The sequence below is a fragment of the Polistes dominula genome, unplaced genomic scaffold (assembly GCF_049000335.1).
Source record: "Polistes dominula isolate Pdom_NZ unplaced genomic scaffold, Pdom_raw_medaka contig_79, whole genome shotgun sequence".
Taxonomy (NCBI): Eukaryota; Metazoa; Arthropoda; class Insecta; order Hymenoptera; family Vespidae; genus Polistes; species Polistes dominula.
The window spans coordinates 2,369,193-2,382,305 of NW_028300916.1; the positions used below are offsets into that span (position 1 = coordinate 2,369,193).

Sequence of the window (13,113 nt, forward strand, 5' to 3'; positions counted from 1 at the left end):
GGAATGAAGAAGAATAAGCAGCTAGGAAAGATTACCTTTAAAGAAAAAGAAGGAAGAAGAAGAAGAAGAGGTGAAAAAAGGTGAAGGAGAGGGGGGAAGAAGAAGGTACTTTAAGACAAGAGAGAGAGAGTCAATTCGCGCATCAGATAGGAACTCGAGAGGACTTCCGAGGACAGCAGCACGAACCTCAGAGACTGAACGCGTCCTCTATCTCTCTCTCTTTCTGACTCTCGTTCTCTTCATGGGTGGCTGAAGGGCATGCCGTGGCTTGGATCCATCCTTCGAAAGAACGGAACATTATCCTATCTCGGAGGATCCTCTGTTAGGATAGTACATACTCTCCTCTCCTCTCCCTCACCTGAGTTCTCCTTACCACTCAACTGCTCTCTTTGCCAGAGTCATACGGGTGAACGAGTAAGCAAGCAAACCAACAACAAGCGACAAGATTATTCTCTTTCTCTTTCTCTTTTATTTTGTTTGAATCTTGTTGTCTTTCTCATTCTATCAGAATGAACTCTCGCGCTCGTGTCCGAAGGCTCGAACGAAGAGATGATGGGATGACGAACCGCGGGCGTGTCCGAGTAGCCGATACCGGACACGTGATCGGGGAGACCTCCCGGGGCCGACCACCCTCGAGGGGCCACAGGGTCGACTTGTTAGCCGGACGCGAGCGGACCGGCTAACGGACCTCAGAGATTTTCTCTCTCTCCTTTTTTTCTTTCTTTTCTCTTTTTGTGTTCTTTTTTTTCTCTCTGTTTTACTTCTTACCTTCATATACGTAGTACTTGTCTTCCTTATTTGATACCAAAACGATGACTTTAGGTAGATTGTAGACAAATATTATATGATGTGTGTGTGTGTGTGTGTGTGTGAAGATGAAACTTAGGTCAGTGATAAGAATCTTATTTGCTTTTCTTGTAAGGTTTAATTTTTTGTTTTTGTTTCTATCTCTGTTTTAATTATTACCTTCATATACTTAGTACACTGTTTATTTAATACTAAAACAATGATGTTAGGTAGATAGTAGAAAAATATTATACAAAGATTTAATATGATGTGTGTGAAGATGAAACTTAGGTCAGTGATGTGAATCTTATTTGTTCTTTCGTAAAGTTTAATTATTTGTTTTTGTTTCTATCTCTGTTTTAATTTTTATCTTCATATATTTAGTACACTGTTTCCTTATTTGATATCAAAACGATGACATTAGTTAGATCAAAGAATAGTATTGCCAAGATTTAATATGATTTAATATGATAACGATGATTTAGTATGGAGATGAAACTTAGGTCAGTGATAAGAATCTTATTTGTTTTTTTGTAAAGTTTAATTTTTTGTTTTTGTTTCTATCTCTGTTTTAATTTTTATCTTCATATATTTAGTACACTGTTTCCTTATTTGATAATAAAATCGATGACATTAGTTAGATCAAAGAATAATATTGCAAAGATTTAATGATGATTTAGTATGAAGATGAAACTTAGGTCAGTGATAAGAATTTTATTTCTTTTTGAAAAGTTTATTATAATATTATTATTATTATTTTGGAAGTTATGATTACGATTGTGATGATGATTATTATTAATATTATTAATATTATTATTATTATTATTATTATTATATGAATATGGTCATGTTTAAATACCTTATCTCGAAACGTCATTCCTCTTTTTTGTGAACGTTTTCATTTAAAACTCGACGAAACCTGTCCTCACATTTTCAACGTGGTATATCCTAAATTAAGACGTAATAATCGGCCGCCGGTGCAGCAGTTGGTTCTTTTACTTTGCCCCTTGTCGGACGTCGAACGTCGAATACAAGACACAACGATATCGTTGCTCGCAATAATTTTATATAGTTACGTTCGAATGGGAACCGGTTATCTCTTTCTCCTACGGTCAGATATTCGAATAATAAGAAATAAAAAAAAAAAAATAAAAACAAAACAAAAAAAAAGAAATTATGCAAAATATATATATATAAATAAATAAAAATAAAAATAAAAATAAAAAAAATAACATTATCTACTCAAATTCCATGCATAAGAGAGCAAAGAAGTGATAAACTGCATAAAACGAGAGGACTCCACGCGAGACACCAGAATCTTTTGTATGTATGTTTGTTTGTATGTGTGTTTGTGTTTGTGCTTCGGCTTTTAAACGATTCCAACTCGGAAAAACAAACGTCGGTATATTAAACGCGTTCATTAAGATCCGTTCAAACTTATCGACTAAATCGAAATTCTCTCTTACAGTTGGAACGTAAGTAAATAAATTTATCTATACATCGGTAAACTTGAAAATTGATAATCAATTATAATACGTATTTACGATATTTCTTAATTTAACGTTTTTTTATATATATATATTTTTTTATCATTCTCAGATCAATGACCTTAAATTCGTAGTAGAAAATAAATATTAATAATTTATCTAAATGTTAATATAATTAACGAGCACTACGAGATAATATCTCGTAGTGTGTGCTGCAATTGTGGATTAATTACAAATGGTTATTTGCCTTAAGAATTATTTAAAAAGTTGAATCAAATATTTATATGGTGTAAAAAACATTAATTATCAATTACTGTAAATACCATTACAATATTATATCAGTAACTTCATATTATTATATTTTAAAATAATATTATAATATTTAAATACCTAATAATAAATACTTAAATACTTAATAATATTATATTTTTAAAGATTTAAGGTAACACGCTCTAAATATGTGGATGCCAGTCAATGAGTTAATCGATAATAATAATTATTATTATTAAAAATTACATTTATTTCGTTTAAATATTAATATGATTAGATCAAATGATCGTTTATCAATCGATCCTAACTAATAATAATAATAATTATTATTATTTCACGAGGATTGAATGAGATTACATAATCCGATTAAGTTGGTGGTGAATCCTGTGAAGGTTTCGTTAAAGTTTTTAACGTTTTCGAGTTATTTTAGTATAGGGCCCCCTCGTGGGGCCCTCGTAGATTTCGAGGAAAAAATTTGATTATTGGACGGTTTGGAGCGAAAGCGAAACCGTGTTCGTCGAACCCACCTTAATGAAGGTACATTCTTCGCTCGCCCTCCGATCAAGATATCCCCGTATAAATTGAATGCTTTTCACCGAAGCTCAATCAAGCCGTACGGTAGTATAAAAAAATACTCGCCAACAGGATCTCGATTAGAATCGTGAACGCGTCCGCTTTTACCTGCGTCGTCTTAGTCCTCGTCCTCGTCCTCGTCCTCGTCGTTGTTATTGTTATTGTTATTGTTATTGTATTGGTATTGGATAACTTTTTCATTTCAATACTTTTTGGTTTACCAATACTGGTTTATCTAAAAATAAAAAAAAACAATCATTTTCACATGACTTTTTCTTGAATTCTTTGATCAAATTATTAGTTCATTCAATTTCAGTTTGTTAAAAGGGGCCTTTCAATTTTCTTTACTCATCACATAAATCAAATGACTATTAGTTAAAGTGTGATTAACTTTTTCACCACTTAGAAAACATACTAAAATATAATAACACGTTTTATGTTGTATCGTTTAATAGAAATCCCACAACCCCTATGGTTCTAAGTTATTTCTTGTAGGTTAGAGTAAACGATTGAAATTAATTTGCTTGATTGTTAAAATGTAATTAAATTATATACCTACTTAAAAAGATAATCCATTCATTTATCAATGATACATCTAACATTTGACAACCGTGACGATTTTCTTTCGTTGCATGAACAAAAATTACCCCCCCCCCCCTCCGAAAAAATAAATGAAAATGAAATGATACGAAAAAAAAAAAAGGAAAGGAAGAATGTTCTCACACGAACGTGGGGAGAAGAAAAAGAAAAGAAAAGAATTCGTCGATGATCTTTTACGAGTTAAAAAACAAATCGATGTTTCCTTAAAAAGCATGACTCTATTTCGGGCGTGATAGGTAATAATTCTTGAAAGGTCGGAAGAGAAAGAAAAATTCTTCTTAGCATAAGTCGTTCGTTGGGACCATTGGGTCCGAATGTTCAGAAAAGTTTGCTGCTGTTGGTATGGAGAATAAGTCTTTTTGGAACTCGTCTTAGGACACCGCCCACGGGGCATGTTAACGAAGCCAAAAGGTCGTTATCCTCGTCTTAATTAATGGCCACTCTCATCTTCTTCCGCTCTCAAGAATCTTCTTTTTTTCTCTCTCTCTCTTTCTCTTTTCTTTTTTTATTTTCTCTTTCTTACTGTTACTTTCAATAAGGATCGCAGCTTCGAAAAGCAAAAAGTATTTACAAAAACGTATATTCTCACTTTTGTATCTGACGTTTAAAGTTTGGTAATCGTTGGTAGCACGCAAATGAAAACTTGCTCGAGACCACGGGTAGTAGTGGTTGGTTGATTGGTTGGTTGGTTGGTTGGTTGGTTGGTTTGGTTAGTGGTGCATTCATGTCCTACTGACCTGATTTCTTTAACTCGCGAGAAAAAAAGGAAGTAAATGAGAAACGAAAACAAGGGAATAAGAAAGAAAGTAAGAATGAGTGAGTGAGATAGAAAAGGAGTAGGTCGGTTGGTAGGTCGATTGGTTGGTTGTTAGCTTGGATTGGTAGTCCCTGTGTGATATGTACGTTAGTGAGAAGAGGATGCACAAGCGAGGATGAAGAAGAAGAAGGGAGAAAAAGGGAGGAACACTTGAACATCGTAGAACGAAGACGAGAAGGACAACAACGACGAGAAGGACGACGAGGGTGAAGAATAAGAAGAAGAAGAAGAAGAAGAAGTAAAAGAAGAAGAAGAAGAGGAAGAATAACAGAAGAAGGACCGATGAGAATGAAGGGAAGAGAGAGAGAGAGAAAGAGAGATGCAGACAGACGCGGGGGAAGAGAAAGAGAGAAAGAGGGAAAAAAGGGTCAAACTCGTTTTCGTTTTCGTCGCTAATTAGACTCGTTAACCGCCTCTCTTCTGGCGTAGCCATAACCGGGCGACTTCTCTTCGGCTTGGAGAGCCGGCCGAGAAGCGAACTGAACGCGCGGCCACCAATGCTCGGAGGCTAGTTTGTTCTCGTCGCCCAGTCCTCCAGGGTGCGTTTGCCTTGATCGCCCCTCTTGGCTATTCGACATGCGTGCAGCACGCGAAATTGCAGCTGCGCCCGGCTCTCCTCTCTCACTCTCTTTCTCTTTGTCACACGCATACTCTCATCTTACTCGCTCTCTTATTCTTTCTTTCTTTCTTTCTTTCTCCTAGTGGATCTTCTCTCTCTCTCTCTCTCTCTCTCTTATATTCAATTTTTCAAGAAGAGTTCTTTGTCTCACCCTTCTTCTCTTTCTATTCCTCCCTCTCTCACCTTCTCACTCTATCTCTCTCTCTCTCTTTCTTATTCTCTTTCCTTATTCATTTTGTTGATCTTGATACTTTAACTCTTCGTGACCGATACTCGAATGGATTCAATCGTGTACACGTATTATGTGTTAACAAAAATAAAAGGAATGAAAAATAAACTTGAGAGAGGTATATTGTTGAAATGATCAGTGGTGCCGCTCCAATGGTGAGAGGAAGAAAATAGCTGCTGCTCATCGTTGTTCATCGTCATACTCGTGACTACCGGATAATGAACTGTCTGCCTACTCTCCACTACTAAGATGATGAACACTCTCGATGACAGTTCGACCTGTCTCGAGACTTCCTCGAATGGGAAAGAAGATTTGAAACGGAGTTTGATGCTTTTGCCAGTAATCACTTGGGGAATATCATCAGCACGTTGTTCGCGTGCTTCATTCATGAGAAGAAATGTTGTTGTTGTTTCATCGCTACCGGTAGTAGACATTTAAAAGTATTCACCCTGTCGAGAGGATGAGTGTTCGTCGAAAGGAGTAAGTGCTTTTCGATTATTACTCGAACTTGTTTATGTGTATGTGTGTGTGTGTATAGATAAACATGTACTTTGAAAGAAATAACCAATCAGATTGATATATGATTTTTGTTTTATTAGTGTTGTTCAGCACGTGATAAATATTTGTGTGTGTGTGTTTGTTTGTTGAAAATAAATTTGATTAAACGAGAGTAACATATGAATAAAAATTTCTAACAAAATTGTTTCACTTTCGTCTGTCGTCAAATGTAATTTGTCTGCGCACGAGTCTTATGAATATTCGAAGATAATATCAGAAATCCTCGACAGGTTATGGAAATGTATACGGGAAGGATATATTAAAACGTTCGAATAAGAGGAAACGAACGAGTGTAAGAAAATAGCGATAATGTTATAATCGTGATTAATTAATCATGCGAATGATAAGGATGTCGTAGATGGTGACACGTAGTCGTCGTCGTCGTAGTCATCTACCAAAAGGAAAATGCTTACGTCGGATCACCATCTGGAATATGCGAGACTAATGGTTGCTACCTGTGTGAACAGAGGGATGGGTAAAGGGCGAGGACGAAGAAGGGAGGATCGGTGCTACCGATCGGGAAAAGTAACGGGTCCTGTTAACGCGCATGCGCGCAACTACTTCCAACGAAAAGACGGTCAAAGAAGAAACTCGTTAACTTGTTCATGTCTTTCTCTCTCTCTCTTTCTCTCTTTCTTTCTTTCTTTTTTTCTTTCTCTCTTTCCTTTGGGACACACCGACTTCGATTGAGACACTCGCTACACCAACAGATGTCCGATAGTGAAAGAAATGTAAAATGAATAACGTGCTACGAGAGAGCCAGCCGAAAGAGATAAGAATCATTTTTCAACGCTTTATCGGTGGAAGAGAGAAAGATGAGTCTCGTTCGAGTGATAAATGAAAAACGGAAGCTGTGCTACCTACTCTCAGAATTCGATAGACTCGCGAGACGTCCTTGTCAGAAATAAAAAAACATTAAAAAAAAAATAAAAAAATAAAAAGAAAGAAAGATGCAAAAAGAACGTCGAAATATATTCGAAAATAGCAGGTACAAAAATTCAACAGAAAAAGTATTATAAATAATTTCTACGATTTATAAAAATACGGGGAGGAAAAATAAATGCACGATAAAGTAGGAAAAATTTGTTCATAGATATTATTTTCTAGTGACAGTATGACAGGTGTTGGTCACATCACCCTACTCGTGTCCTTGGATAAATATGAAGGGCGATGTATGATAAGTGAATAGCATGAAGTATTTCTACCATAAAACGGCCGTCGACGTGAACCGCGCGCTATAGGGTCTAATACTCGCAGTGGGCGGCCATATTGGATCGTGATACGGGCCCGCAATTAAGGCCGAGTAGGCCACCCGGACGAAGGGAGACCGCGATAAGGGAGAACCTCGCCGTGCTCGCCACTAAGTCTCAGGGCTAAGCTTGACCTTCCCGAGACCCTTTTTCCTCTCTTTTACTCTCTACCTTTACACGTATGTATGTTATACTACCTTTACCTTGGTTCGTAGCGCGCGCGCTCGAGGTTAGGTCACGATTAAGCGCTGATTGGGTGGGCCTAATAACCGGGGACCGTGTATATGCAGAACTTTCACCGAGGGAACGCCGAACTCGCACCGCTACCATCACTGTTCTTAAAACAATAACTTTTTCATTCGGTTCAATGTATATACCCCTCCTAGGTACTTTTATCAACGTTCTCTATCAAAGTTGAACGTACTTTGGTATTTCATTTTATAGAAATTATTCTTATGATATTACCATGAGTGGAGGCATGCAATTATGATATAATGTTATCGTTGTTTAAATATCAAATGGCTTTATTATAGAAATAAATTTTGTTATCTAATATTACACAAGTATATATAGATATAGTATAATATTATTCTACCAATAAAAATACCTTAAAGACAAGTTAGTAGATTAATATTTTTGACAGACTCACTAAATCGGGATTAGGGATCAAAGATAATATAATAACAGCTATAGGGACTTTGGACACAAAGCTCACGATCCTTCAACCGTTGTCGCGAGATACGATCAGATTAAAAGAAACGAGCCACTGGTATGCAAATCTTAAACGAACTAATGAAGATTAAGAATGGGCCGTTGGTAAAAGAAAGTTCGAATAGTTTAGAAAACATCCGCTGGTGCGTTCCAGTCGTAAGAATATACAACCGATTCTTAACGGGGGTTCCCCCCGATTCTTAACGACGAGTCATCCAATTCCGAAGATTCCTGAGAAAAATTTTTACTAACTTTTACCACCGATGTGATAACGGTATTGTCCAATCGTTTTCAAAACTAATGATTTTGAAAAAAAAAAAGAAAAAAAGAGGGATTTGCCGACGGGGAAGACCTCCTATCGTGAATTTCACTTTGGCAAAGTTTACTCACGGTCCGTCATCGCCTTCGGTCCTCTCACTCCCTAATCTTCGAAGAAAGAAAAAAGATAGATATATAAACGGATAGAGAGAAAGAGAAAAAGGGTCGAGGTACGGTAGCCGAGAGAAGCAAAGATTAAATCTTCCACGGTAGCACCGCCATGAGAGATTCTTTTTAATAGCTTCTTGAATTTTTCGGTCCTCCTTCTGAAGGCACGTCTATTTCTCTCTCTCTCTCTCTCTCTCTCTCTTTCTCTCTCACTCTTATTCTCTCTCAATCACATATGTTTCCTTCCTCCCCAATTCCCTTTCGCAGAAACCACGTGAAGGGAGAATTTTGAAGGTGATATTTCACCAGCTTCTTCCGATCTACTTTTAAAGTTCTTCATTCAAAGATGAAAGAATCTTTCGAAAGATTTTTCGACTAATGAGCATCGATCGCAAAAATCACTTCCTCTCTTTCCTTTTTCACATTATTTCACCAGGTAGGAATAATAAAGAATGTCGACTATTTCAATTCTTCTTGGGATTTTTAAACTCATTTATTTATTAATTTTTTTTTATTTAAAGAAAGAATTCGTAAGTACTTAATTATCATCGTTGTTTTTTGGTAAATAAAAAAATATAAAAAAAATATTAAATAAAAAATAAAAATTGAAATCTTATAAAAAAACATACACACATATTGTATACACTTTTTAAAAAATTTTTATTAATAGTTATTAAAGAACGTAATTATTTTCAATGCAGCTATGAACTTTCGAGTTCCTCATAATGCCATAATAATAATGATTTAATTATTAAAATAAATTATTAATAATAATTATTTTCGATAGAAGTTAAAGAGAGTAATTCGGTAACACGTGAAACGCATCGCTCGCGAGTTTCGATTCCAAGTTGTTTCTCGCGATTCAATGGTAAAGAGCCAATCAGTGGTGGAAAGGTAATAGATTGTCGGAACCTGATCAGATGACATATAAATACTCGTTTATCTATCTCTCTCTTTCTTTCTGTGTCTCGTTCAACGTCATTATCTCCAAAGATATTTTATGCAAATATTCGAAAAGCTCGAGTTCCTGAATATATTAGTTACCATCTTCGTTTAAATGCATCTTTCGATCATTCCAAAAAAAAAACACACACACACACACACAAATGTAAAAAGAAAAAGAAAAAAAGTACTATGAAAATTTCATCCAATCCGATTTCTTCTTATCCCTTTATCATGTCTCCCTAATTTTTTTTTGTTTTCCCTTAAGCAATAAATAATCATAAAATGAGAGAGAAAATTGATTTACGATAGAAGTCGAATATATTCGCAAAAAAAAAAAGGAAGAAGAAAATAAACTTAAAAGATGAACGTTGGTTCGTCGTGTCTTCGGAATCGTTTAAATAATAAAGCGATTTCATTATCGCGCCGGTTTAATTTATTCGCGACGTTCGATGAGAATGAAAGAAGGTTTAGTAAAGAAAAGGGTGGTTGTAGTGAGATGATTGTAGTGGTGGGGTAGTTGTAGTGGTATTGTTAGTGTTAGTATTAGTGTGATGGTAAATCCTGAACAAGAAAGAAAGAAAGAAAGAAAGAAAGAAAGAAAGAAAGAAAGAAAGAAAGAAAAGAAACGATCCAAAGGAAGAAGAAGATGAAGAAGAGAATGAGAAGAAGAAGAAGAAGAAGAAGAAGAAGGTGGTGGCTGAAAGATTTTGCTTTTCTTCCTTCTAAGCGGCGCTAAAACGTGGCGCGTTGAAAGGGTCCCTAAGGGCAGGACCCCGTGACTCTATCCTTCTCACACCAAAACTAACCACAACCGAACTTATTTTCAACTCGTCTCATTCCCTCAACTGATTTTTTATTCTTCATCTTTTTTAGTTCTTCTTCTCTATATCCCTTCGATGAGTTTGTATAAGTGTGTGTGTGTGTTTCGTGTATGAGCGGGCGCGCGTTCGCGCGCGCGCGAGGTGATAAATCACCGCGCCATAAACAACCAATATTTCTCCTCGAATGTTTACCGAGTACGCTTTAAATGCCTTGTTAAAACAAACCTACGCCCGTGCGAGCCTGAGCCCTTTTTGCCCCTCTCCCTTTTCCACCCTTTCTTTCTCTCTCTCTTTCTTTCTTTCTTTTATTCTGTCTTTTTCTGTCTTTCTTTTCTAACAGACCAATACTCGCGTTCATTCTCTTTCTTTTTTTCTTTCTCTTTCTTCTTCCTCTTCTTCTTCCTCTTCTTCTTCTTCTTCTTCTTCTTCTTCTTCTTCTTCGTTTCATCCTTCTCATGGTCCTTTTCTCTTTCGCATTTGCGGCTACACCGACCGACGGGTATATATCACGATGCGGCATCGAAGTAAACTCCCTGACCCTTTCGCGAAAGCTTTCGATACGGTAGAAAGAAGAAGAAGAAGAAGAAGAAAGAGAGGAGAAGGAGGAGGAGGAGAAGAAGGAAGAGAAGGAGGTGGAGGAGGTTTCGATACTCTCGACGTTTGGTGGGTGGAAGAGAAGGTGAGACCCTACTCGACTTTATGGCTCACACTCGATTTCTCTCTCGTATTTCCTTATCTGTTTATTATAATACTTCCCGAAGATATTTTAAGAAGAATATCATAAGAGAATATTGATCTATATTAATTAATATTATTATTATTTTATGGTAGATAAAAAATATAAAGTTGAAGTATCGAGTAGATAATTTTAATTTGTTATGACACACTATGGTGTGTTGTAAAGGATGATAGGAAATTTGATATTAATGTAAGAACAAGAATAAAAATATTATAAATATATAAAATAATAATATATATATAATATAATAATATTATATAATTATTATTATATAAAATTAATGTACAATATAATATAATATTACAATATTATATATAATATATTAGTATAAAATATTATTATTTAATTTATTATTAATTATATATATAATATAAATATATAATATATTAGTAAAAGATAATTCGAAGAAAAATATACTACGAAAATTGATTTATTATTATTACTATTACTATTTTTAGATTATTTATTTCTCATATATTATTATATCAAAAATATAATTGAATTAAAGTTTCAATTATTTCGTAGTTATTGTTAGTTGTAAAATAAACTATGAATAAATCAATTCAATGTTCTTTTAGAAACAATGAGAAATTTGTTGAAAACTATGAAAAATTGTTCAAGTTCGTATTAAGTTCACATCCTAGGAGAAACAACGTTGTTCTATGATTCATGGAGAGCCCGTATCGCGTTCTTCTTAGTAACGTGCAACGCACGAGTGCCTCCGTCAGAATGTAGCGACGTAAGTTATGACTAACTTGAAATATCTCCACTCATAAAGTAAGTTTTAGAATGACGTGACATTTTTTTTTCTTGTGCCAATGTTCGAAATTAACGCAATCGTAAAGCCATAACGAAGTCTATGATTGAAGTCGTTGAGAACGAAGAAAGTTCACAAATAAGAAAGAAACAAAGGCAGAAAGATAAAAAAGAAAGACAGAGAGAGAGAGAGAGAGAGAAAGAAATAGTTTAAGGATATATGGCTAATTCAAAGTTTCTATTCTCGAGAGTACTACAACATTCTTATTGTAATAGTATGTTTGTTCTATTATACAGACGACACAATTTAAAGTATAAATGAAATTAGTATCGTTCGCGTAAAAGGAAGCTTCAAATTTTGGTTAATCTTAGTCTAAGTTTAAAAAAAAAGAAAAAAAAGAAAAAATAAGAAAAAAATAAGAAAAAATAAAGAGATATGAAACTTATGGCGCGGAATTTAAATTGGATTTTTATTTTCGTTTTTTGATGGGCTGGCAAGAATTTCTCTCTCTCTCTCTCTCTTTTTCACTATCATCATTTCTTTTGATAGATAAACGACATCGTACAGGTGGCTCTTAGAACGTGTCCTACAAAGTTTCAAAATATATTGGATCGTTTATTTATTTTTTATTTTTTTCTTTTCTCAAAAAATATACTAGAACGTTGGGATACTTACTATCATCTATCGAGTCTCGTAACTTTCGAATTCTATGTGTCCAATGTATTCTCGATTTTTCTTATAAAACCTACTAAAAAAAAAAAAGAAAAAAAAAACAAAAAAAAACCATGTATATTTTCTTATTTTCATTTTGTTTCTTTTTTTATTTTCTCTCTTCCTTTTCCTTTTATTTCGGCATCCTCTAAGGGAAAGTCTTAAAGTTATAGGAAAAGGCGTGTTGTGGGCGTGGCTCGTAGCTCATCGTACGATTGAGTTATAGCGCGTTTAAGAGGACCCAAAACTTTTGGGCCCAAGACAACTCGTAGCTACACCGGCAGTCTACAACGAATCTTCCCTCAGCCCCACTCCTCTCCTTTTTTTTTTTGCTCTCTCCCTCTTATTACCTACTGTTCTCCTTTCTAAACATCGCCAAGGAAAGGGATAAAGGGTCGGAGGCGGGATGAAATTAGCGATGGGACCGGCTACTACTCGTCGTTGTTTCTGACCTCCAACCCTCTCTCTCTTCCCTCCTAATATTTAAACGTGGATAAAATTAATTCGCGAAACACACATGATAATACCATAATTAGAATAAAATTACATAAAATAATAATACAGGAAAAAAATATAAAAAGTAAGGTTAGTTATGTCATATGTAAATCTGAAATAATTAAATTGTAATACAGGGCCATCTATTGAAAACTTATAGAACTTAGATACCTATATATAATAAATCTTTAAATTAGCAATACAAAATACAAAATAATCGCGATAAAAACTATCCCGTATTCTAAGTATGTTTATTAGATAAATAGATAAATAAATTAAATGGATAATTATATTAGATAATAGATATATATATAAAAAT

At 34.8% G+C, this 13,113-nt stretch overlaps 1 long non-coding RNA gene across 1 annotated transcript; it reads right to left on the minus strand.

Annotated features, from left to right (window-relative positions):
* Positions 1–1,057: 1,057 nt before the first annotated feature.
* LOC149033076 (uncharacterized) lies at positions 1,058–3,791 on the minus strand. The gene is made up of 3 exons (XR_016176067.1): positions 3,676–3,791; positions 3,225–3,351; positions 1,058–1,892 (listed from the first exon to the last, which is right to left on the minus strand). It is a non-coding gene; the product is annotated as an uncharacterized LOC149033076 (long non-coding RNA).
* Positions 3,792–13,113: the final 9,322 nt, after the last annotated feature.